The 27879-nt window shown below is 38.9% G+C and overlaps 1 protein-coding gene across 1 annotated transcript in view; it reads left to right on the forward strand.

Annotated features, from left to right (window-relative positions):
- The window catches only part of LOC124777919, a 242139-nt gene that overhangs the window by 110720 nt on the left and 103540 nt on the right, over positions 1–27879 (forward strand). The window lies entirely within an intron of this gene.

Genomic DNA, 27879 nt, shown 5'->3' on the forward strand with positions numbered 1-27879 from the left:
TCTTGACAGGTAAGATGTTAGTTTCAAATTATTTAAGAAAATTAGCTCTCCTTACACTTGTTTTGATTTTCTCAAGCTTTTGCTTGTCGCTTGAGATTAGGGCCTAGGACAGTTTGAGGTGCTGGTTTCTTTAACTTCAGTGGAACTTACCAATACTGTTAGTGAATAAACATCAGTTCAATCTTGGACCTTCCACAAGACAAATATACATAGCACATGGGCCACAACATGTCTGGATTCATTCGAGAGATCTTCAACATTCTCTTCAGAGTTGAATAATTTACTGGTAGTTTCAAATAATTTTCTTATTGCTCATGCTAAGCAAAAATTTCTTTCAAACTTCGAACACTAAAGCAAAATCAACAGTACAACAGCATTATTATTATTATTATTATTATTATTATTATTATGGATCCTACCATACAAATTTACTGAATCAAAAAATTTGCACCTATTTCTTGCCAGGAAATCCAATATGTTTCCTTCAAGAGTGAGTTTTTTACCAGTTTCAGTTTTGCTGTTACTTATTTGTTTCTCATGTGTACAGTTGTCAAAAGTTGGAAGTGTTCTTTGATCTTTGGTGAAGCAGTTTCTAAATGCTTTTTTTTTTTTTTTTTTTTTTTTTTTTTTTTTTTTTTTTTTTTTTTTTTTTTTAACACCAGTTTTTTTGCCTATTATTCAAGACAGTGTTAGGAAACTCCAAAGATTATTTGTTCTTTATGAGGCTCTGATCAGCTGTGATTAAACTACTGAAAATTGAAATAACTCTTTAAAATTAGTTAAACTCAGTATATCTCATAATTTTGCATTAGCCAGTAGTGCTCTGAGGTTGTGTGGCCTGTATCAGTGTCAGAATAACCTAGTGATTGACAACCAGTTGTTTACAAAAGAGCTACCATAGCAGCAGCCAACCAGAGAATAAACTTAACTGTGCCTTCTGTTTGGTTTTCCACTGTAATATCTCTAATATGCAGAAGAATGCCAATAGAGAAGGTGAGCAGAAAAGTGATCAGGCTGTTGCAGTCATCCAAAGTAAACTCAGTACTCCTCATTAACAGAAAGTGCATGAAGAAATTCAGTACTGAATTGCACACTTGTTGATGTCATGGACATATTGGGTATGCAGGGTAATGGTGAAGTGAGATGACCAGCCCTTTTTGTGTCTAACTCTCAATCATTTAGTTATCCTGATCCAGGTTGTATGTATTTTGCACCTTGAACTCATGCTATGTACCATAATTTATTTATTGATCTTCGAGTATTCAACGGTTTTGTTTAGATCCAAATCAGATAAAACTGATCCCTTAATCAGAGACTGGACAAGGCATAGCATTTTGCGTAGTTTGTAAATTGCCACTAAATCTGGCAGTGAGGAGTTTCTGTTCCCTTCATTAATTTGAAGCATACAGTTGTTTCAAATTTGCCAGGAAAAATCATACTAGCAAACAAAATGATGAAGCCACAGTAAAAAAATTAAAATGGCATGCATGAAAGCTGTGATAATTTCATATCTTTTATAGGTACATGTAACTCTGGTAAAATACACAACAAGAAGGAAGATCAACATTAAATATTGGGCAGATGGCCCAGTGGATCAGCCACACTGGTAAAATCAGAGATTTTCTTGTACATTGTGAGGAGAATTGCACATGTGACAACTTGACGTACAACTATTCAGTATTGTTGCAGGATAGAGAGAGGTACCTTGCCACTCACTTAGACTATAGAGTTATGCATGAATGATAAACAAGACATTGCGTAGTATTGAAATTCCAGGATAGACATAGGGTGAGGTGACAGACATCAGTGGTGCATTCCTACATGTTATGTCTAGTTATATTTCAGGTAGTGGGAGGTCTGCAGAGAGGTCCACTGTAATCCACTAGCAACTACAGTTAGATGGGTTGGATCACAATGTTTGCTATTTACAGCACAGATCAGATATTTTCTTCCCAGAGTAATGTGCTAAAAGATTTGGAAGTTCATAATTTGTGATGTCGCCAGTGTGGTTTGCCTCTTCATACCTAGGCGTATGCTGCAACAGTTCTCTTTCCTGGTAACTAGCATTATAATTCTGTAAATGGGAATCTTGTTTTTGATCCCATTTATCTTTTGAAAAAATTATTTGTGTGAAATGACATAATTGTCACATCTTCGTATTTATTGTTTCCATCATCTGTAATGAACAACGCAGTGCTGAAATAGCATCTACCACAGGGCTTAACAACTGGCCGGCTTTGAGCGCGAGTACTCGCGTCTGGTTAGGCACGTGCTCGCGAGCACGTGCAAGGTCGTGGAGTAGGGAGGGAGGGGAAATGCGCGCACACATTTGAATAGGGCAGCAGCGTGCCTATTGAATTCGCGCCGACTGTGTAACGTTTAAAGTACTACGATCAGCTCTAACAGTCACTTCACTGGTTAAGAATCATGTCAAGTCGCCGTTGTGTAACCCCAACCATGCTTTCACAGTTCAACCCCCATTGGGAGGAATTGTATCTGTTTACAGAAAAAGATTGTGTTGCAAAATGTTTAGTATGTCACAAAACGCTGAATTCTTTTAGGAAATTTAATTTGCAACGACATTATGTGTCATACCACGCGAAAGACTATGGAAATGGAAAATGTGATGGACCAGATCGTGCACAGGAAGTTATTAAACTTAAAAGGAAGCTATCCAAAGAAGATCTGGACGACGAAGAAAAATCAACTGAGGCAGCTCTCAGAGTGAGTTACAAAATTGCTTTGCTTTTAGCAAAATCCCTGCGCCCCTTCACTGATGGCGATTTAATAAAAGAATGTTTGGTAGTTGCAGCGGAACATTTGTGTCCATCTCAAGTTGAACAGTTTCGGATTGTGCCATTATCTAACATGACCATTACGCGCCGCATACAGGACATGGCAGACAACGTCCAGAGCCAGCTTGCAAATATCTGTAAAGATTTTATGGCGTATTCTCTAGCTCTGGACGAATTTGTTGATACTACTGGAACAGCGCAGCTTGCCATATTTATTACAGGTGTTAATAGAGATCTTCAGGTGAGGGAGGAGCTCCTCGATGTAGTAGCCGTGAAGAACACTACAACCGGAGGTGATATTTTAAGTAGTGTTGAAGAAAGTGTTGGAAATATTTGTCGTGGAATTCTTTAGTTTCAGTGTCTACAGACGATGCACCAGCTATGACAGGGAAAAAATCAGGTTTCGTTGCGCTGTTGAAGGAGAAAATGCAAAAACTGACCGTGCCGGATGAAATAAGGGGCGTTCACTGTGTGATCCACCAGGAATACTTATGTGCAAAGAGTATCACTCTAAAAATGTGACGAGAGTTGTTGTTCGTACAACCAATTATAAAAGGAAGCATGGGCTACAACACAGGCAATTTAAAAGCTTTCTTGAGGATGTAGAAAGCCAGTATGGTAGTCTGCCTTATTACAGCGAGGTCTGCTGGCTTAGTCGTGGCGAATTATTAAATCGATTTTTTTGCCTATTAGATGAGATAAATATGTTCATGGAAGTAAATAACATGTGTGTTCCTGAATTGAAAAAGCCTTCATGGAAATGTGATCTCGCGTTCTTAGCAGATTTATCTAGCCATCTGAATGCTTTGAACATTTCACTACAAGGTAAAGATCTGCTAATTACTCATTTCATAGATCGAATACGAGCTTTTAAAATGAAATTGACACTTTGGGTGAGTCAGCTGGAAACAGGAAATCTAGCTCATTTTCCTAAATTATCATCCATGCAAGATGTTCACAAAGACTGTGAACGTTATTCACATAGTTTAGTTGCCCTTAAGGAAGAATTTGATCAACTCTTTCAAGATCTGACAGCACTAGACAGTGATTTTGATCTTTTCTCTTCTCCATATTCAGCGAATATTGAAGAGATTCGTCCTGAGCTGCAACTACAAATTATTGACCTGCAGTGTGACAGAGAATACAGAGACTAATTTCAGAACAAGAAAATATTTTGGAATTCTACAGACACTTCCCTCAGGATAGATTTCCTCGTTTGCACAAACTGGCGGCTACAATAATATCAATGTTCGGTTCCACGTATGTTTGTGAACAACTGTTCTCTGCAATGAAATGTAACAAGACGCACCTGAGAAACGACTTGTCTGATCGAAATTTAAACTGCAAGCTGCACCTATAATGCACAAGAACAATTACTCCGAACATAGACGCAATTGTAAAGGGCAAAAAGTACAAGATAACCGAGAATCCCACACTTCAGTGACACCTTTTATTGTGTAACAGATCACAAATTAATACAAATGTAGAGGCATACACTAAGCTAATAAAATTATGTGGCACATGTACATTCTCCTTTATTTGTTTTATTTGTCACAGTAATAATTCGTGAGTGATATCCCTGCAGGTGGCCGCGAATTTACATTGACTGGCGACAGCTGTTGTGTGCCCCATGTGACTCTCCCCACTCTCCGCTCTGGTCCGGTAGTGGGGGTAACGTGCTTGCGCTGCTCCATGCTCGCGCCTTGCTGCTCACAGCTTGCTCCGCGAGCACGTATGTTGTGAAGCCCTGATCTACCATATATCAATGCTAAGTGTTGAGGCTGTACCCCAAAACATAAGTAACAGACTGCAGAATGAAACAGTACCATAGAAGGAAAGTTGCTACTCACCATACAGTGGAGATGCTGAGTCGTGTGTGTGTGTGTGTGTGTGTGTGTGTGTGTGTGTGTGTGTGTGTGTGTGTGTGTGTGTGTGTACTGCTGACAAAGGCCTTAATGGTCGAAAGCTATGATTGTGTGAATCTTTTTATTGTGCCTATCACGACTCAGCATCTCCACTGTATGGTGAGTAGCAACTTTCCTTCTCTCATATTGTTACATTCCATCCTGGATTTCCCATTGTTAGACTGCAGAAATATTGTTATTAGCTGATATGGCATATGGTACAAGATTAAAACCCAAAATTAATGGGAGTGAGATTTATTGTGAAACTTTTAAACACCTCTCAAAAGGATAAGCTGAGGTAGATGAAAGTGGTGTATTTGACGCAGTAGACAAAAAACCCAACTCATATGAGTGTGTGTGGGCAAGACTCAGTATCAGGAGTGAGCATAAACTTACAATCGGATCCTTCTATCGACCACCAGACTGACCAGATCTAACTGAAAATTATGTCATGCTGTTATCAACAATCAGTTGGAAAAATCACAGTTTTGTAAGTTGTGGACATGACAAGATGTCATACAAAACATTACTAAAATCCTTCTATGAGAACTATCCAGAGTAAATTTTTTGGTAGCGCTCTCATGATAGAAATATATTCGCTGTAACAGCAGTAAATAGAACTTACCTCTTTGAGATGTCCGCAGCTTGTGGTCTTGCGGTAGCATTCTCGCTTCCCGCGCACGGGGTGCCGGGTTCGATTTCCGGCGGGGCCAGGGATATTCTCTGCCTCGTGATGACTGGGTGTTGTGTGTCTTTCATCATTATTTCATCCCCATTGACATGCAAGTCGCCGAAGTGGCGTCAACTCGAAAGACTTGCACCAGGCGAACGGTCTACACGACAGGAGGCCCTAGCCACACGGCATTTCCATTTATATACCTCTTTGAGATGTCAATGTTGAAACTGTTAGCAGTGACCGTGAGTCAGTTGTCGCAACAATGGTTACCAAAGTACAAAGGGCAATTAGAACAAGTAAAAGGATTTCTATTTTCAGCAAACTAGGTAAAGGGGCAGTAGTGTCTTATCTCAATGAGAAAGTTGAAATATTGAGCCCTGGAGAGAAGCATGTGAACAAACTGTGGCTCAGGTTTAGAATAATAATTAACCATGCACTTAATATGTATAGATATGTATCTAATAGAACAGTTCGTGATGGGAGGGACCCTTCACGGTGTAGAGTTGCTGTAAAGAAACTTCTAAAGAAATAGAATACTTCATAATAAGTGTAAAATAAAGTGCAGGGCTACAAATAGGAAGATGCTGAATAAAATGCATTTGGCTGTTGAGGACAATGAGTAAAGCCTTACGTGACAACTGTAGTAGAAAATTTGGGAAGGGTCTCCCATAAAACTGTATGAAATTCTGATCGTGAGTAAAGGTTGTTAGTGGCACCAAAGTCAAGTGTCCAGACACATGTAGATCAGACAGGAACTGAAACAGAGAATAGCAAAGCAAAAGCAGAAATGAACACCATTTCAAAATATTTCTTTAGCAAGAAAAACCCAGTCGTATGCACCACTGCAGAGATCAGTGATGTAGATATTAGTCTAAGTGGAGCTCAGAAACAGCAGATATGTCAAATTTAAAAAAGAGCCCCAGGTCACGGTTGAATTCCTATAATATTGAATTGGCAGCTGAGTTAGCCCCTCTTTTAACCATAATCTGCCATAGACCCCTCTAATGAAACGTACCCAGTAGTTGGAAGAAAGCACTGATCACACTTGTTCAGAAGAGGAATAGCAGAATTGATCCATAAACCTACTGTCCAATAGCCTTGACATCCACGTGTAGTATATTAGACCATAGCCCAAGGAAGCAGCTTGATGTCTTGGATGGAGAGTCATCAAATTAACTGCAAGTGTGTCCCAGAAGCTATGTTGGAACCTTGCTGTCCATTTTATGTTAATGACTATGCAGACACTATTAATTGTAACCTCTTATCTGCTAGCAGATGATGGAGTTATCTATAATTAAATATTCTGAGAAAAGCTGCATAAATATTCAGCCAAATCTTGGAATAGATTTCAAAGTGGTGCTAAGATTAGAAACTTGTTTAAATGTTTTGAAACATAAAAGTTTGCAGTTCACCAGAAGGAAAAACACAGTATCATATGATTACTGTGCCAATAAGTCAATAGGAATCACTCAACACATATATAGGTGTCATTCTTTGTAAGGATATGAAATGAAATGATCACTTGGGCTCAGTCATAGATAAAGCATGTGGCAGACTTCAGTTCATTTGTAGAATACTAAGGAAACACACTCAATCTACAAAGGAGGTTGCTTGCAAATCACTTGTGCAGCCCATCTTAGGAAATTTCCCAAGTGTGAGAGACTTTTACCAAATAGAACTAACATGGGATGTTGACTGTATACAGAGAAATGGAGCACAGGGTTTTTTGACCTGTGGGAGTGTCTCATGGAAATGCTAAAGAAACTGAGTTGACAAACGTTTGAAGATAGACACGAACTATCGAGAAAGATTTACTCACAAAATTTAAAGTACCAGCTTCAAATTATCAATTTATTAGCATGTTATAATCCCATATGTGTTGCTCCTTTAGGGATTGTGAGGACAAGATTAAATTAATTGCAATGTTCACAGAGCCATTTAAACAGTCATTTTTCCTGTGCTCCATACATGCATGGAACAAACAGAAGCTCTAATAATTAGTACAGTAGAAACTCACTAATCCAGTACCTTCAGGACCTTGACAGTGCCGGATTACTGAGTGTCTTCTAAAAATAGCAGTGTACGGAGTGTGACACACAATGTGAACAATGGGTGACCGACCATCTAGTATTTATCGTACATTTTGTGCTTCAGTGATACAGTATTATACTGTAGTCCAATACTGTGTATGTTCTATACAACAACACATGTAGCATTTCTATATTTTATTCACTTGACCAAGACATAAAGCCTCGTTTTTTCCCCCAAAAGCTTCTATATATAGTACACAAATTAAAAAGTTATGTAGTGTTGTATGATTTGTTACTGTGAGCATATCTTTGTATCAATAGCAGCAGCTGCTTCATTCCAGGTAGATGGCAATGTTGAGTTTGTTGTTGCTGTATCATACTTTCCACTGTTAGTTGCTCTGATATTTCTTCGACTACAAGTTGATTGTCAGTTTCTATAGGTCCAAAACTTCATCTCATGGAAAATTTCGTATTTAATTTTGAGCAACATCTAACTATTTAACAACAGCATCATTTTCAATAGGGTTTGACCAGAGTTTTGTCAGCACTTCGAAAGAGTAGCCGGCCAAAGTTTATTCCATACCAAAGCGGGTCTAAAAATAGTATCTTCAATATTAATTTTGTTTGAAAATCCACCACTGAGCAATCTGAATTGATAAGCTCTTGAAGACAAGAAGCTCTGTAAAACCATTCGAAATTTTTGGTGGCGGCTGCCCAGTACGAAATGGTTCTTTTGCACTGGCTGCAGAGTGTACGTGATCCCACTTTGAATTCTACGATGACCCTTGATGATCCATTCATGATGTACCTGGTGTCGGTAGTTAAGACAGCCATCAGCAGATGGTAGGTGGCGAGCAGCATGAATTTCATCCATTGAACGCCATCATCTTGAGTACATCTTCGGCTAGTGCATAGACTGTGCTGGAGCATCTATGACAGGTTCGCTGCAGTATTGTAATAATGGAATTGAGTGCTATTGCTGTGAATACAATTGATCCCAATGATAGACTCATGACAAGAGGTGTAGTATTCATAGGGACCTAGCGTGAGACTATGGTACAAAGTTCGGTTTGTAATGATTGAATGTGTCTTCCTTATTCTGCTACGTTCATTTAACAGGCTGTTAACTGCTATGTCAGTCCCTCGCTTCTTGCTCGTATGAAATAGATAGGTTTCTTGCAACATGGCTTTGGAGCTAATGAATATACCTGTCTTGCTTCCTTCTATTTTCCGTCCTCTTTTCTGATGATTGCCTATTTCCTATTTGGCAGACATCTTGTCAACCTAACCCACTAGCGACGTAATGGCTCGCTTCTTGCTTGCGCCTCTGTCTCTGGCATGACTTGAATTTGACTGAGGCAATGTGAATGAATTTAACACACGTTTTTCCCAATTTCTTCAACTGACCCGTGATTTTCTTAAAAAAACTTTTGCCGCACTTTTCATCTTTACCTGCCAAATTAGAAGTAGATAAACAACATCAAAGTTTCATCAGCATTGCAGATTTGTTTGGCAGTTAAGTTACAGTGTTTAACCAAACCACAAGAAGTGTCTCTGTGTTCTTCAGCTGCATCTTGATCTGCCAATTGTAAGTCATCACCTACATCTAGTTTCTGAATTCCATGACTAGTTTTGAACCAGTGTAGCCAACCATAAGAAAATACACATTTGATTTCTGGTAACACCAAATCATTATGGAACTGTTTATCTTTTTCCATAATTATAGCCCCAGGTAGAGGTTTTCCTTCAGACTTTTTGGCACAAAATCACTTTTACAAAATTTAATCAGACTGAAAGTTTTTTTGTTATTTAGTGTCCTTTACTGTAAATATCTGTGAGGCAAACTTTTGAAGTGACCTTTATTCTTTCTAATATCATAGATTGTTGAAGAATCAATTGTATATTCTTCCATGATCTTATTTCTAGTATAAAGTTTCTCAACCCCATTAATGATACGTGTAACGTGTTTATATTTCACTCACACTTTTTTGTGAGAGGTGCTTCCTTGCACTCATGCGCGCGCGCGCGCACACACACACACACACACACACACACACACACACACACACACACACACACAGCCATTTTCCCATTCATCATGGTTGTTTCCACCATCCTACTCAGCATGGTCTTACTCCAACTGTATATCATGTCTCCGTGCCATGTTCTTAAGCAGCTCTAACCACGGATTAGAAGTTCTATTGCTAAAAGCCCACTCAATATCCAGGCAGATGCCAAGAGCAATTGCCTGATGGGGAGAAAACGTTCCCACAACAGTATGCAGCACTACTTTAATTGCAGTATAGAACAGCATCAATAGTGATTACACTTTACAACAACAGTATATTATCGATGAAGAAACAATACCCCGTAACTGACAAATTGCCGATTTTTCGTTTTTCAGTCAGATGATGATGTTGACCGTACGCGCACCTGCTCCTAATGCCATAATGCTGAATTTTTAATTATTTACCATGAAGCGCATGCAGCCACAACACATTGTTACTGCCTTATTATGTATTTAACAGTGCTCGAAAGTGGTTCCATGCTTGTAGCTTCATTTGTGATAATGGATAGCGATATAGATGACGATCTTTTTCCTAAAGAAGAAGTTGCTTCTCAGCTGAAATCAGCAGATGAAAGCGGAGAATCGTTCCTGAGAGTGACTGACAGCAGTAAGAAAATTGTTTTATTATTCACCTTTGAATGTTAGAAGCACCGCAAATCTGTTATTGTGATATAAATCGGAACGCTCCCACTTCACTTGGTCTGTGCTTTATTCGTTTATGCCAAAGATTAGACTGTCCACTTTCTTGTAGGATCTCCCGTAAATGCAGAACAAACAACAGGCGAGAAAATTTGTAGCGCTGAAGTTACATTTACTGAAGAAGTATTAATTTCATATATGGGGTTCTCAGTTACCGTTGCTGCAACATCTAATGACACAGGTAAATTTTCTTGTGATTATTGTTAATAGTATTACTGATGATGCCGTCATTCTCATAAATTCATGAATTTGAGCTTCATCTTTGTCTGCTTAAATTAATTTATAAATATTTTTTTCCATCTGGAAACTTCAGTGGGTCTACCCCACAATGCTCAAGATGAGACCACAGTTACAGTTTCCACTAGAGACGACAGTACTTCACACTCATTGCTATGCGATGTAAGCAGTACAGGAAAAGGAAGTCTAAACCACATCCTGAAGATTGAAAGAAAAATGCCAACAGAATTCTGAGAATGTGTGAACAGGCATATATTGGGTACAAAAAAAAGTCAAATTGGTAAAATTGCTCATGATACTCCAATAGAGGCACAAAAATTAGGTCCAACATGTACTTCAAAGATGTGCCAGAAATCCATTCAAAGGAAGTGTCATCAGTTTTCTGCTGATGATAGGCAGGCAGTATTTAACACATTTTGGGAAACAATGTCATGGGATCAGAGGAAGGTTTATGTTATCAACTTTGTGGACGTAATTCCTACCAAACATCCAGGGAAGAACATTGGCAAATACAGGAGAAAAGGGGCGCTCATTTATCATTTGAAAAATAAGCTGGAGAAACATAAAGTATGCAAAAAAGATGTTTCTCAGTACTCTTGGGATTAAAGGATGGACTGTCCGATATTGGCTGGATAATTCCACACAAGGGATGAGTCCTGAGACAGATTCATCACGACCTCAAATCAAACAGACGAAGAAGAAAGGTGAGAGAACTTTCATGAAAGAATTCATGTACTCTCTTCCAAAACTTCCATCGCATTACTGCAGGAAATCATCCTCAAAGTTGTACCTTGAGTCTATTCAGCATTCCAAACAACAGCTGTATCTCCATGGAAAAATGTCATGCAGAGAAGGTTTCATCATTACGTCGGGCTACCTTTAATTTGATTTTAGAAGATGGTAATATTAGCCTATTTTTCCCCCCCAGAAAGACCAGTGCGACTTGTGTTGTAGTTACAGGCTTGGTAACTTGTGTGAATATATGTGGAAGGAACACGCAGAACAGAAAGAGCAGGCAAGGGTGCAAAAAGATGCTGACAAGAAAGAAGCTCTGCTCAGTGTACACCATGGACTTACAGGCTGTGAAAGTAGCTCCATTTTTAAGTGCAAGTGCAGTTTATAATAAAACAAAGTTGGCTGTTCATAACTTTACAATGTATAATTTAGAAAGTTGTGATGCAGTATGTTACTGGTTCGATGAAACACAAGGTGATTCCGTTGCATGTTTTGCCTCATGCATCGTGGACACCCTATCCAGAACGATTAAGGAAAATCCCGTTCAAGTCATTCTGTATTGTAGCGGCTGCACATATCAAAGCAGAAATGTGATATTATCAAATGCTCTTTTACGATTAGCAATTGATACTGGAGTATTGATTACACACAATTTTTTTGGAGAAAGGCCATACCCAGATGGAATGTGACTTAGTTCACAGTTCCATTGAGTGCAAACTTAAAGGACGGGAAGTTACACTTCCTAGCCAATACACTATGATATCTAAAGAAGCGTGAAAAAAGCCACAGCCATATGAAGTCCATTACCTAGATTATTCCTTTTTCATCAACTACCCAGAGAAAGTTTGTGGCTGTATGACTCAGTTAGGCCTGGAAGAGCTGTAAAAAATTGAGCCTACAGTTACCGATCTGAGGGCACTACAGTACCGCCCAATGGTATTATTTACTACAAGTGCTCTTTCAACGAGGTGTGGCAAGAATTACGGAGGTGTCCGAGGAAAATTCTTGGAGGTGTTTGCTTCCCGAAACTATACAAGGAAAGACTGAAAATGAAGAAATTCAAATGGGCTGATTTACAACAACTTAAATCTGTTCTTCCTAAAGATTGTCATAGTTATTATGGCAACATTCATTATGAATGAAAATTATTGTGAAGGTAACTGTGTGATGAGTATCACTGCAGTGTAATACTCTGTTGCTGCTTTGAGTGACGTTTAGGATTTTTCTTGAAGATTTGTGCAGACATTATCGGAACTATGCAAACGGTATAATTCTTTAAAATACTCCTACGAAATCTTTCAATAAAAAATGATTAATGCTCCAAAACGTGTTCTTACTAGCTTTCTCAGCACCAAATACCGACGTAAATGTGTCAAGCCGTGGCAGGAGACTGACAAACAAATACCGCGTAAGTAACAGATCATAGCATAAATACTGTGCCATAATTAAACTTTCTAAAGTGTATTTTTTTCACATTTTTATTTGATCCAATATTTCCTTGTAGTGCCATGATGCAAATTTAGCACTGCTGTGAAATGTATTAGGCATTTTAGACAGTTTTTAGTCTTTCGTGTAAAATTCTTATTTTGCTACTTACGCGGAATTGTTTCTTCACTCACAATATATGAAGCGATGCTGCATTAATGAATGTGCCAGATTCTCGGATGCAAGATTAACAGGTTTTTACTGTACAATGGAAAGTACTGTCTGCTATGTACTTCACAGTTGCTGCAGATTATGAATGTTGATGTTGATTCAGGTGTAGATGTAAGCACATCCAGCAACTTATTTGTGTAGGTTCACAGAAAATTTCATCTCTATTTTACTGTGAACATTAAATATTTGCATAGAATGTACTGCAGAGCCTGTTGTATATCTTATGCTGAAAATGGTTGCAAAAGCAGATACGTATATCTTCAATAAATTCAGAATGTTGTAATCTTCCTGACAGGTGAGATATAGCATGTCATAAAGAAAATAAACTCTTACATGAAGTTTTTCAGAAATTGCGTTTATTTTAATATCTGTAGTTTCATTCCAAATAAAAACTCACTGTACTTGTTAAAAGTAGGCAGTGGGACTGTTTTCATTGAAGATGGAATCTTCCCAGCTCTACTGCAACAAGCAAGAGAGGGATAATTAGATTGCTTTGTAGGTTATGTAAGGTCATCTCAGCAGCAGGAATTGTTGCTAATGCTTGGAGGTGAGTGAGGTTTGTTTTCATTCTGAAGCCAATGATCATACCAAGGCTAAAGGTATGAAAATTATCAGTCTGCCCTCTTTCTTATATAGATATTGAAAAACTTGTTAATGTGAATGTTAGAAAAAAGAGATAACGTGTAAATCAACACACACATCCACCAAGCAAATCATGTGAAGCAGCACTTCACCAACTTGTTATGATGGTGAATAACCCTGTACACTTCAGAAAATTGCTCTTGGCATCTCCCTGGATACTGAGTGGGCTTTTAGCAATATGACCTTCTAGCCCATGGTTAGAACTGCTTAAGAGTATGGCATGCAGACAATATACAGGTGGAGTAAGACCATGCTGAGTAGGGTGGTGAAAACAACCATGCTCAATGGGAAAATGGCTATCAAAAGTACTGGTGTGTGTGTGTGTGTGTGTGTGTGTGTGTGTGTGTCTAAGGAAGGGTTTTGCCTTCACTACTGTGGAACATGCTGGTGAATGAACTCATTGAAGAGTTAAAAACTAGAGGCTACGTTTGTGAAGGACATGCAGCAGATTTGCTCATAGTAATCCTTGTCAAATTTGCTATTACTGTTTGATCAATTGCACAATGTGCACTGAAAGTTGTGTAAAACTGTTGCAGAAAATAGGATCAAGGGTCAGTTCTGAGAAAACTGTTGTAGTACAATTTATGAGCAAGCATATCCATTAGATACTGGAATCTTAAGCTTCTCTCAGCACGTCCATCTTTGACACGGATAACAGTGGTGATGCGTAGTGGCATGGAAGCAGCAAGACCTCGATAAGTTGCTGGAGGGAGTTGCCACCAATTCTGCATGCTCATGTCGCCTAATTCCCGTAGATGGGGATGACGAGCCCTCATGCCACATTCAATCACTTCCTAGGTGTGTCTGATCGGGTTCGGAAGTGGCAAGTTGGGGGGCCAGCACATCATTTGGAACTCAACACTGTGTTCTGTGAACCACTCCATAACACTTTCGGTCTTGTGATTTGTTGAAAAATGCCACTGCTATCAGGAAATGTGATCATCATGAAGGGGTGTACATGGCTTGCAGTCAGTGTATGATACTCCTAGGCCATAATGGTGCCTTGCAAGACTCCAGTGGACCCATGGATGTCCCTGTGAATGTTCCCAAGAGCATAATTGAGCTACTGCCAGCTTGTCTCTGTCCTGCAGTACAGGTGTCAAGGAGCTGTTGCCCTGGAAGAAAATGTATTTGTGCCCACCCATTGGCATGATGAAGAAAGTATTGGGATTCATCAGACCCAGCAACACTCTGCCACTGTACCAATGTCCAGTGCCAGTGGTCATGTTTCCAGTTCAGTCGTAGTTGCTGATCTCATGGTATTAACATTGGGACATGCATGGGTTGTCGGCTGCAGAGGCCCATCATTATGAATGTTTGGTGCACTTTGTTTTCAGACACATTTGTCGCCTGCCCAGCATTAAAGTCTGTTTGTCCCACCACAGTTTTCTGCCTGCCCTGTTTCACCAGTCAGCCCAGGCTACGATGTCCAGCATATGTAATGAGGGGTGACTGCCCAACCCCATGATGTCTGGGTGTGGTTTCACCATGTGTTGGAGAAAATCACCACAGCATTCCTCAAACATCTGACAGGTCATGCAATTTGTGAAATGCTTGTGCTGAGCCTCCAAGTCATCACAGTCTGCCCATGGTCAAACTCAGATAGTTTGTGCGTTTTCCCCATTCTACGCGTACTACACTGTGCTCACTGGTACCAGATGCGCCGTGTGTGTGTGTGTGTGTGTGTGTCTGACTAGCAGTCATTCCCTACCAGATGACCCTGCTATCACCTGAACAGATTTACATCGATAGTACGTCAGTGGTCATAATGTTCTGGCTAGTCAATGTATATTCCAGGACAAAAGTTACATATACGTTATTGTAATAAGACCTATGATAATTTGTTGGTCTATGTTAAAGTGGAATAAATGGGACTATGGTATGGTGGAATATAAAGTGCAATAGAAGGTGGCTGTTAAGGAGCTCGGCTCGGTGCAGAGATTGGCCTGGTTAACCATAACAGGCGGCATTAGCAGCACACCCGCTGACTGTGCTAGACATTTCTCCAGTCCACCTTTGGGCTGCGGTGGAGGCAGCGTGCAACAGGTTTAAAACTCCTTAAAATATCCAGAATCTCGCACCAGTATAGTGAATGGTAATTATAGGAATAGTTGGGGAAATGTTGACTGACCGTACAATAACTTCAATAAACCTTTCAGTGATATAGTTTGAAGAAGAAACCGAGGGAATAATGAACCGTTTCGGAGACAATCTAGTTTACTAATGGGTCGAAAACATATGAAGGTGCTTGAGCGGGGATGTACCGATCCCAGGCTAGACTAGAGAGAACAACCTGTCGTGAGCTGGGTATCGTATTCCAGGTGCAAATATCTGCTGTCAGAATGTGCACAGGGAAGAACTTCAGTAGGCACTACAAGAATGGTATCTTCTATATTTATGCAGACAGCCAAGCAGCTCTGAAATTTCAATTATCCTCTGCAATGAGATCAGAGATCATAGTAAAATGTCATGATGTCTTTGTGAGACTAGGGGAATGCAACGGGGTAAACCTGCTGTGGGTCCTTGGAATCAGTGACAGTCAACAAGCTGAAGGCTGGCCAGGATGTGTGTGACATCTCCATTTAGTGGACCGGAACCTGTCCAAACCATCACTAAGGTGATGGTAAAACCAAAACTACAAAGCTGGATCAGGAGGCAGCATGTGGGATGTTAAACAAAAGCATGGAAAGCTAATGATGCTGAAATTGACTTGAACATGAAAGAGCTCAATCTCATGGCAGGACTAATGACTGGCCAAGGGATACTTACAAAGACACGTACACACAAAGGTATGGAGAAAGATGCCCCCAAGTGTAGACCATGTGTGAGGGGAATGAAACAGCTACACACCTAACGTCCAATCCAAAATGTTGGAGTTTGAAAGACGTAGAATATATACCTTTGAGGGTAGTTGTTGGCATTACGAGGACCACAGGGAGCTAAACCACACTATGAACTCAGTTTTGGTATGGGCAGTAATGGGCTAAGACCACTGTGCAGATTATATCATGCTTGTTAGTGTTGATTTAATGTGATGAAACTGGGAAGTTCTACGTCTCTCTCTTCAGAAATGCGGTATCTTTTACGACGTTCAGCACATCAGGTAGAAAGTAATTTTATTTTCAGTTTTACTTAATGCAAGCAAATTATTAAGAGAAATTACATGTAATCCAACTATTTCACGAGTTGCATTTTCACCTAGTTCTCTTTGGAGACTGTTCCCCAAAATGCAAACTTTAAAATAACTACATTTTAAAACTGTTGAAACTATTTGAGATTTCGATATCATTTTCAGTACTGACAGTGATGCTGTCAATTGAAATACCATTGGTGGGGTTAGTAACTTCTATTCTATGAAGATTAAAATTTCTACTGCAAAAGTAATATCATTGCTTCTTGTGTTTTGTCTTAGTTGAATAACTCTGAAAATCATTTCTGCCGTCGGCTATTGGTGTTGTGGGTTTTCGCCTGAAGCATAGCTGCTTGAGAAAGGAGGAAACAGTTTTTTTTTTTTTTTTCACAGTGTGTAAAATATGTAATCACTGTTCATATTATTACTACTTCAGAATTTACTTTTGGAAATAAGTGTTATTACTTTGTACAGGAATCGCCTTAATAAGTTTACAGACAAGCACTATACGTCACTGTTGAGATGTCGTAACTATTGTTTTAAAATTTAAATCAAACAATGGAAAATCCAGGGTGGAATGTAACAATGTCGTGCCCACTGTCCTTCCCACCCCTCCCACAGTGGTATTCCGCCGTCCATCGAACCTACACAACATACTTGTCCCTCCTTATATAACTCCTGCTCCCAATCCCTTAACTCATGGCTCATACCCCTGTTATAGACCTAGATGCAAGACCTGTCCCATACATCCTCCCACCGCCGCCTACTCCAGTCCATTCACTAACATCACCTATCCCATCAAAGGCAGGGCTACCTGTGAAGCCAGTCAAGTGGTCTACAAGCTAAGCTGCAACTGCTGTGCTGCATTCTATGTACGCATGACAACCAACAAGCTGTCTGTCCGCATGAATGGCCACCGACAAACTGTGGCCAAGAAACATGTGGACCACCCTGTTGCTGAACATGCTGCCGAACATGGCATCCTTCATTTCAGTGACTGCTTCACAGCCTGTGCCATATGGATCCTTCCCACCAACATCAGCTTTTCTGAATTGCGCGGGTGGGAACTTTCCCTGATACAACCTATGTTCCCTTAACCCTCCTGGCCCCAACCTTCTTTAGTCACTGACCTCACCCATCCAGCCCCTTCCCTGTCCACATTCTAGCACTACACACCCGTAATTCCACCACCACACCCAGTCTTTTTATTTCTCTCCTACTTCCCCTCCGTCTGTCCCTACCCCCACTATACTATCCCTCACCTCCTTACCCTCACCCAGTCGCCACTCCCATCACACTCTGTTACTGCTGCTTGCAGCATGGTTTCAGTTGCCTGAGACTACAGTTGTGTGTGTGTGTGTGTGTGTGTGTGTGTGTGTGTGTGTGTGTGTGTTGTTGTTGTTGATGATGAAGGCCGATGGCTGAAAGCTTTAGTTATGAAAGTCTTTTTGTTGTGCCTATCTGCGACTCAGGATCTCTGCTATATTGTTTTAAAATTTGTTATTTGCTGTTGGTAAAGCAATGGAAGCTCAGAAATTAGCCAAGTAGTTTGTTTAGATTGAGGATTTAAAAGAACAATGTTGTAAAAAATGGAAGTTTTAATGTGGTGTGTGTTTCTTTTCATATCATTTTTGTGAAAGCCTCTCTTGACACCAATGCCTTGAATTGCTTCATTCAACTTGTGTTAATCGATCACCTTCACAGAAGATTGTTTATAGTTGATTTGTAGAATTTTGTCATGGTTTTGCTTCCGTCAGTGTTGAATTTTTGTTGAGATCAGCCAAAATTAGCTGTTTTTTAAAAACCATTGACGCCGTGTGTAACATGATTGAAGTGGATCAGCATGTGATGAGCTGTGAGATAGAGGCATCCTTAAGTGTGTTGAAGACAGCAGCACATTCAGTTTTACCTAAAGGAAAAATATGTTCCCAATTGAATCTCCATCAGTGTAAAAAATAAATAAATAAGTTTTCAGAATTGGTTCTGACACATGCAAAAGTGTGTAAGTTTTAAAAGTGAATATTTTCAGAATCAATAAAATTATTTGCATCAGAAATGTTTGTTTTATTATTATTATTATTATTATTATTATTATTGTTGTTGTAAATGTAGAAACTTGAAAGGTGGCTCTTGTAAGAATGTCTGGGTCGAATTCTACAGTGTTCGTGTAGTTGCACGTAATTTGTAAAAAATTTTCAGGCAACAAAAATAGTTTGTTACTTAGTGGTTAATGTGGTGTAGTACATCAACACAATTGAATTAAGACTACTCGCATGATTAAGGAACTATTTGTGACATTTAACACACATTTGATTTTTGACTTTGAACTCCGTTGTTACATTGTGAGAAGTTTTATCAAAATCCCGTCTACTCTGTGGGTGCTGGAAGACAAAACTGCAAGGAGAAAATGCTACATACTCTTAATATTGAAAATATAGTTTCTGTAAAAAGAGGATTAATTCAGTTGTTTAGTTTTGTCAACACTGCAAATTATGCTTGTTGCAAGATATCACTTTGGTTGATTCAAAACTGTGTAAATATTTTCTACTTAATTGAAAATAAAAAAAACAAAAACCTGGATTACTGACCATTGTATGCTTGTGAAAAAGTCACTTTGCTGATATCTATTGATTATTTCTTGAAAGGGTATATGCAGTGTTTGTGCCTTCATGTAAGGATTATTATTTATTTAACTTAGCAAGATTAGGGTCATAAGGCCCTCTCTTACATATAACCAGGCTTTACTATATATTTTACATTGTATATATTACAAGCAGCATGTTATACTAAATTCAAAAAATAAAAATTACTGTAGTACAGATAATAAAAAAATATATACATAGTTTATATGGTAAGTACAATAATAATTAGAGCTCACATTAAGGTAGGTTTTTAATTGAGTGTGCTAGCAGTAATGGGCATGTAGAAAGGGACGAATGAGGAAGGGAAAGATGAATGCCATAACACACAGTTAAAGAGTGTAAGGGAGGAGAAGATGATGTGGTTTGCATATTAGAGAGAAAATTTGGCATTGGCTTTTGTTCTTGACAGAGTGGAAATTGGCCATATATGTCAATTTTGGTGAAGCACTACAAGGATGACAGGAGGAATTTTTTCAATTTTTTCTTAACAGTAGCAGAACTTCTAATTGGTGCAAAGAGTGCAGGTCACCTTGATCCATAGGGGAACAGCAGTGCCAATGTTTTTGTCTTATGAGTCATCACAGCTAGGACACTAGATAAGTGAGACCTTGTGTGTCCATTATGATTGCATGAAAGAATTTTAATCTCTGAGGCAAGGTACTGAGCTGCTTGCACCTTGAGTTGCCAATGCCACTGAAGTAGACATAGCATGTGGTAGTCACTTAACGTATCTGGGTGTATGAAGCACGGACATGAATCATATCGACGAATGTTGCAGAAGTCATCCCCACAAGTGTACACTATTAGCTCTAACTGTCTTGTGTTTTCACTAATTCTGGATGGCGATTCTTCTGCAAAACCTGGAATTCTGGAGATTTGCATTTAACCTGGAAATGTCAGGGAATTCTGTTTCTCTAACACGGCATTGAAATTGAATTTTATAAATCACAAAGTTTAAAGTACTTAATATTTCATAGTGTTAATTATATGAATATTATTCTCTATAAATTATCAGTATTTAAAACTGTGATTTAACTACTGCTTATGGCTTGTATATAGCTCAGCTGAGAGGAAAGAAGACTCATTATTGTGGTACCTGCAACCCCCCTAACTGCTGACCATTAATTTATCAGGAGCTTCTTGACACTGTCTTCTCTCTCACACCTGAAATTCCCAGGGATTTTTTTAAAGTGTGAGTAGCCCTCCTTTATTTGTACCAGTTGAATTACACCACAGTAACGGAGGTTCAGTAGAATAATTGCTTGCAGGAGTGTGTGTTTCACATACTGTGGAAATGAATTCTGAAACTTTTTGAGGGCATGGAGGCAAGTGGAAGTCTTCAGCATGTGGTGACAGTATTCTCTGCCCAATTTAAATGCTCATACAAAATTACACCCAAGTTCTTGACTGATTTTGGTTACAGTATTGGGATTCCATAAATTGATTGCAGATTTCTGTTTACTAATTTATGAAGGAATACTAAGATTGCTTGCGACTTTCTTGCGTGTAGTTTAAGCCCCAGGTTTTTTTTTGTCCATGTTACCACTGAAGAAAGATCATTGTTTATCTGGGCAATCACAGTATGTACATCTTCAGGTTTGGCACTTAGATAGATTTGGAGTTGGTTGGCATAGAAATGATGTTTACAGGAAGACAGAACCAATGGAACATCATTGTCATGCCAGGAAAACAAAAGTGGGCCCATGACTGAACCTTGTGGCATTCCTGAAAGAACATGTTTTCAGGACTATTTTTCATTCCTACAGACAGCACTTTGCTGTCTGTTTTTCAAGTAGATATCAGACTAGTTCAGAGTACTATCAGAGAAATTAAGTGATCACATTTTTCTGAGCAGTATGTCAAAGTTGACAGTATTAAAAGCTTTGCTGAAATCTAGTAAAATCGATATTGTGGCCTCATGGTTGTGCATGGCATATTTCAGCTCATCAGTTACCTACATTGGTGTAGTGTTTGTGCTAAGGTGTTTATGAAAGCTGGGCTGATAATTTGCCAGTCAAGGTGAATTCACAGTAGTGTTGAGTAATTTGGTCATGAACAACATAGGCTTCGGAATTTCCTGTACAAACTCCTGGGACTTGTAGAGGGAAGTGAGTACATAATATTTTGAATAGAAACCTATATCTGGAAACATAGGGTTTTTGTTCTATGACTGTTTCACTTCAGGTGCTTAACTCATCCGCTTCTGCTAGAGGAATCTTCGGGCAACAATTTAAAAGAAAACATAATGAAACATCTATTTGTCACATAATCATATATTGTTTTGTATTAACACCTAAACATTGCGTGCTTACGATATTCCAAAACAAAAAAGAACCCAGCATACTGTACATATAAAATGGTACTGATGTTTACAACAGCAGTTCAGTTTGGTGACCACCAGCTTTGTTACAGACATGGCGCCTACAAAGCATATTCTGATGAACACACTCCATCCCCTCCTGGTGTCTCTTTAATTTCTAGTGTCGCAGCGAACTCATGACAGCAGATCTTCCTTTGTCTCTACAAGAGTCTCGTAAATTAAACTTTGTGTATGACCTCACAAGAAGTAGTCCATGTGAGTTAAATCTGGTGATCATGGCAGCCTCACCAATGAACCGCCAAGGCCTATCCATCTTCCACAATATTGTCTGTTGAGATTTCTCTGAACAGCACATGAGAAGTGAGGTGGAGCACCATCGTGATGAAACTATATTTCTTGATGGACAATCTGCGGCACAGCTTCCAAAAACATGTCCAATATGTTTTGTAGGAAGATAAAGTATGCAGGACCAGTTAACTTGAGTGGAAAGAGAAATGGCCCAATCACATGTCTGTCCGGAATACCTGCCGAAACATAAGTACCAAACCCATGCTGAAATCCCTGCACATGCACAGCACAAGGGTGGATGTGGCTGTTTTGCAAATTCAGAACTGTTCCTAGTGAACTTATATCTGTCTGTGAACAGAACTTGACATGGAATCAGGGATGTGTCGATCCAGCAGTGTAGGACTCACATGCAGTAGGCAACACATTGTGGAAAATCAGCTGGATCCATACTGTGTGCCCTTTATGAGTGGTATGGTTATAATTGTTGTGCATGCAGAACATCCCAGACGATACTGCGACCAACACCCATTGAACGTGCTCATTGTTGGGTTCTCTTCAACACAATACAGTACATTTCCAAATACAAACTTGCGGTGGTGCCATGGAGCACCTGTCCTGCGCCTCCTCATAGTGAAGGTAACTGTCTCTGAGCCACTGCAGAACTTGGGCAAAAAGTTTGTGTTATGGTGTGCTACGTCACAGAAAATGTCTGTGATACAGGTGACTAGCAACTATTCTGGTACCTCAAGCTTTGCCATACACAAGGAATGTGTCGGTGTATTCCGAAAACATGTACTAAGCTATGTTTACTGTATCAGGGATGTGTAGGCATTGAATAGATCTTGCCACAAGGCAGACGTTAAATGACATCAGGTGACCTGCTGACATAGTACATGTCATCCCCTCTACCCTTTTGCATACCAGGAGAAATCTCTTAAGACTTTGCTCTTTCTCTCAGCAAACGTGGACGCTTTACACATTTGAATTGAAACCATCATAGAACAGAAACGAGATGTATCCGGACGTCGCTTTATATTCAGAATATTGTGAACTGACTCCCCTCTACAAGCCCTAGAAGTTTGTAATGGGGATTTCTAAATATCCTTTATATTCCGGGGCTTTGGAAGCAGCAGGCAATATGCTGATTGGTCAGTAATCACAAGGTGATTGGAGGTTTTCGTTCTTCGGAATAGGTCGGACTTTGCTTATTTTCCATGAAGTGGAATATAACCCATTCACGACAGAAAAATTAAATATGTCTGCAAAGGCAGGTATTAAGCTATCGGCTTGGTCCTTTAGCATGGTTGTGCTAATACCCTCATTGCCTGTCACTTGAGAAGAAAGTCTCATTATTGGTTTTCTTGCTGTACTTATTATTAGATGATGTAGGTGGAAATGTCATGGTTAGTTATGCAGTTAGGAGATTCTTGTGGATGATGTTTCCTTGCCACATGGGGGTTGATTGGTGCAGAGAAAAATTCCTTCAGTTAATTTGACACTACCCGCAGAATAGGTAGTGGAATGTCGTCATTGTCATCCTGCAGTCAGGCCCATGGGACTGTGCACTGCAACCAGATTTCTTCTCTGCTAGCTTATGTCAGCCTCTCTTTGTAACCAGTCAACTTCCATACCAACTTGTCTCAGGTCTTTCATGATTCTGTCACTCCATCTTGGCCTTGGTTCGCCAATTGGTCTCTCTTCATGTGACTTGAAATCCTCTAACTTGGAAGGCCATCATAAACCATTTATTTGGGTGACTTTTTCCTTACCCGACTCAGTGCATTCGTGACATTTCCTCAGTTTTGTAATTATGCCAGATGTGCAGTTGTAACAGAAGTAGACCTACTGGTTCAAAGATTTTCCTCAACATCTTTCATTTGAATATGTGTAGATAATTTTGTTTCTTCATTGGCTTAGATGAGGATCTTTTATTATGTAATTGGAGTTTTAATTTGTGTTGAAAGACTACCTGATTTCAGAAGTTAGTTAAGACAGTAGTAACTGCAGTTTCTGACTTTCATCTTCACCTTCACCTTTACCTTGATCTTATATTGTGTAGGACCGATTTGGAGGTGGTGGTTCACAGTATACTTTCTTATTCTTATTACACATTGGCTTCTTTGATTATGTTGTGAAAGAGTTTTCTCTTGGCTCTTCTGAAGATTGATTGAGTTGTTTTGTGTAATTCTTCAAGCTAGGCTTTGCCCTGAATGAAATCTTTTCTTAGCCACATCTCGTGTGCTTCTATCCTTCATACTAATGTATGCATACAGCCTCCAAAACCAGTCGTATTCTCAAATTCTTTTCTGTGATCATCATTCCTTGCGTTTTAGCTGTGTTGTTGTTATCATATGTTTGGTGTACCATCCGTTACTACTACCACCTTTGCATTGAATGCATATTCGATGTGTGATGTGCTTGTTTCTGTTAGTATGTCCATATTCAGAATATCAATTTACTTTATTTCTTAGCTGCAGTCAGTCATATTTTTGGGTTAACTGACAGAAACTTAGTAAATTTAGCCATCATAGCTTTGCTCTTACAGAATCCTGCACCTTGATCATGTCCTTGGCCACATTTACCATAGAAAATAATTACTTTTCAGTATGGATGGTGCCTAAGTCCTCTCATGCCACTTTGTGTAACGCATCCAGGTCCAGTTTGTACCTATTCTCTCTTTCACCTGGCCACCTTCAATCTCCTTCGTGTTCATTAACATGGTATTAATTTTGGTCCTTCCTGAGTATTTTGTTTCAGCAGCCCAATGTTTTTTTAACAAACTCCACACAGGGGGCCAGGGCAATATCCCAATTTGAATACGAAGCGAGGACACAAGAAACCCTTTTACTTTACAGTTGATAAAAGATTACAGTAATTATGAACTGTACCTGTACTTCTGGGATTAAAAAGGGTGCAAGGCAGGGCTGTAATATTCCTCCCCACTGTAAGACAGGGATGTAATATTTCTCCCCACTGTTCAGTCTATACATCAGAGAACCAATGACGAAAATCAAAGAAAGGTTCAAGACTGGTTTTAAAATTCTGGATGAAAGGATGTCAGTGCTAAGAATTGTTGACATTTTTATCGTCGGTGAAAGTGAAGAAGTACAAGATTGTGCAATAGAATGAACAGTCTAATCAACTCAGAATAGGGATGGAATTTAAACCAAAGAAAGTCCAAAGTAATGAGGAGTAGTAGAAATGAGAATAATGAGAAGCTTAATATCAGAACTGGGGACCACAAAGTAGGCAAAGTTAAAGAATTGTACTACTTTTGAAACAAAGTAATGTGTGACAGACAAAGCAGGGAGGGCATAAAAAGCAGATTAGTGTAGGCAAAGAGGGTATTCCTGCCAGATACAAGTCTTGCTAGTATCAAAGAAAGACCTTCAATTTTAGGAAGAAATTTATGAGAATGTATATTGGGGCCGCAGCGTTTCTTGGTAGTGTGTGTGAGTGTATTATGACTGGGGGAGGGGGAACTAGAAAAGAAGAGATTTGAAGTGTTTGGGGTGTGATGCTATAGAGGGATGTTGACAAGATAAGAAATGAAGAGGCTCACTACTGATTCAGTGAAGAAAGAAACTTAGGGAAAATGCTGTCAAGAAGAGAAGGGACATGATGATAGGACATGTGATTAGATATCAGGGAATAAATTTCATGTTACTAGAGATTAAAAAGTGTTTAGAAAGACAGAATTTGGAATACATCCCAATCCTAGAGGAAGAGGTTAGCACAAGATAGGAATTCTTAGGGGACTGATAACTCCAAAAACGCGACGACGCTGTGGAGAAAGTGGAAGGTTTGCATTTCTGGAAGGAGGGTTGGTTTCTATGTGGAAAGTTGTCCTTTGTTCATAGTGAGACTGACTGTAACTAAATTGGGTGTCGAATTTTATACTGCAATACACCCGAAATGTTTTCTTGAAGAAACACATGCCATTTCCTCTAAATGTGTTTAATAACACACATTTGGTCTTTTTTGGGAACTAAGTTCTTGTTGAAGGAATTTTTTAACTATGAGGACCTCCTTATTTGCCAAAAATTACCAAAATGTGTGTTTAACACAAATTTTAGATCCCGTCTCCAGCCATCCCAATTTAGGTTTTCCATGATTTCCCTAAATCGTTTCAGGCAAATGCCGGGATGGTTCCTTTGAAAGGGCATGGCCGATTTCCTTCCCAATCCTTCCCTAATCCGAGCTTGCACTCCGTCTCTAATGACCACGTTGTTGACAGGACATTAAACATTAACCTAACCTAATCTAATCTAACAAATTTTAGGTTGTCGTCTTATGGAGTATTAAATCATTCTTGTTAAAAATCTAAACTTGTCTCCTATATCTTTGAGAGATTAGTGGATGTATATTTAATGCTAACCATAACATGGTTTTACAGTTTTATGTATTGATGTAATACGACATGTTACCGAAGCATTTATAGAGTGAGATCCAGGCCATTATTTGATCTATAGCTGATTATTATATTAGGTCACAAAACAGTAAATACCAGAAGTCTTTAGCATCATGAGACCCAAAGCGGAAATTTTATGTTTTACTTAAATTCTTCTTCCCATAGTAGAAAGGGGTGTTTCGGCATGATTTCGTATTCAGTATTCTCTGCAAAGTTTTCGACAAGAAACAGTTTTATCGATATGACATTGAAAGTAGTATATGAAGAGAAAACAGGGCCATTGGGTAACCTGTTGCTGCTTATAAACTCATTCATTTATAAGATACATGGTTGTTCCTTTGTCATTTTGATGATGAATGTTGTACTCATTCTTATATTTTGGCTTATTTATTTGATACTTTTTTTGTAGGTTGTTGCAAAGCTACACAGATAAATTTAAACTTATATACTGTTACATCTTCAGTATGCAGCATTCAGTGTAATAGCCACTGTTAACAACATGGTGTAAAGTTTGGAGGGGATTAATCAGTTTTCATTTTCTTTAAAGAATTACCATACCATAGCTATAGTTTACTTATGAAGTTTGTGACATATTCCGAATAATATAAATGACAAAGAAAGTGCTGTATAAAAATTCCCTATTTGTTTTTTCCAAAACAATTTTGAGCAGTCCAAATTTTTAACGCACCATTGGAACACTGTAACGTGTAATATTAATATTATTATTATAATAGTTGATAGGTAACTTTGGGTAATACATTTTTCAATTCTGCACTTTTAAGTTGCTAAAGCTCTAAAACAGTTTTGAAACCAGCAATTCACACTGTTTTGCTTGGCCTGTGCCCACATGTAATGAAGTAAATTTTCGTGTCAAAAAGTAGAAATGAACCAAAGTTTTTGCAACCAGTTCCTTTACAGTAGTTCCATTTTAAATTGCCACATTTCATGTACTGAAATTGAGTAGTGAGCATATGCAAAGGTGGAATGGTTGGAATGGAAGATATGCAATGACAAGAGGAAGTATGTGATTGGAAACACTACTAGCCAGAATCATTATTCTCTCAATTAAGCAAACTTAAGGAGGCATGTCAATTTTCATGTTAGCCTATATGTGACAACATACTTCTTTGCGATTGTAACATTCATTCTGAAAGAATGACTGAGGAAATACAATGAATATTACCTAAATAAGTGTGAGTGGTAATATTTGAGTGCACTTTTGTAAAGAGAAGGGAGAAGTGCACACAGTGGGGCATGTAGTAAATGGTAGGGAACATTGACAGAAAGTAAACTGGCTTTGCTGCAAAGTATTTTGTCTCTGTGCAGAATCCCTGCTGCATCAACTTTGTAAGTGCGTTCTATACTACTGAATGTCCAAAATATCTATTGTAGCCTAAAACTGTTTGTGGATCTTTTGGCTCAGTCAAAACATCTCAAGTATTCTAGATAGTCCTAGTCTATTTGACCTGTTTAGGCCCACACACAGGCAGGCCTACTTAAAACAATGTGTGAGACTGGTGCTTACGATTGAGTCTTTATACATTATGCAGCTGTAATTTGTTGTGTGTGTTTTTTTTACCTTCCATGTAGCAAAATGACATTCCGTAACACCAAATAATCATTGTTTAACTACTGCCAGATTTTAC

The sequence above is a fragment of the Schistocerca piceifrons genome, chromosome 2 (assembly GCF_021461385.2).
Source record: "Schistocerca piceifrons isolate TAMUIC-IGC-003096 chromosome 2, iqSchPice1.1, whole genome shotgun sequence".
In the NCBI taxonomy this organism is placed as follows: domain Eukaryota; kingdom Metazoa; phylum Arthropoda; class Insecta; order Orthoptera; family Acrididae; genus Schistocerca; species Schistocerca piceifrons.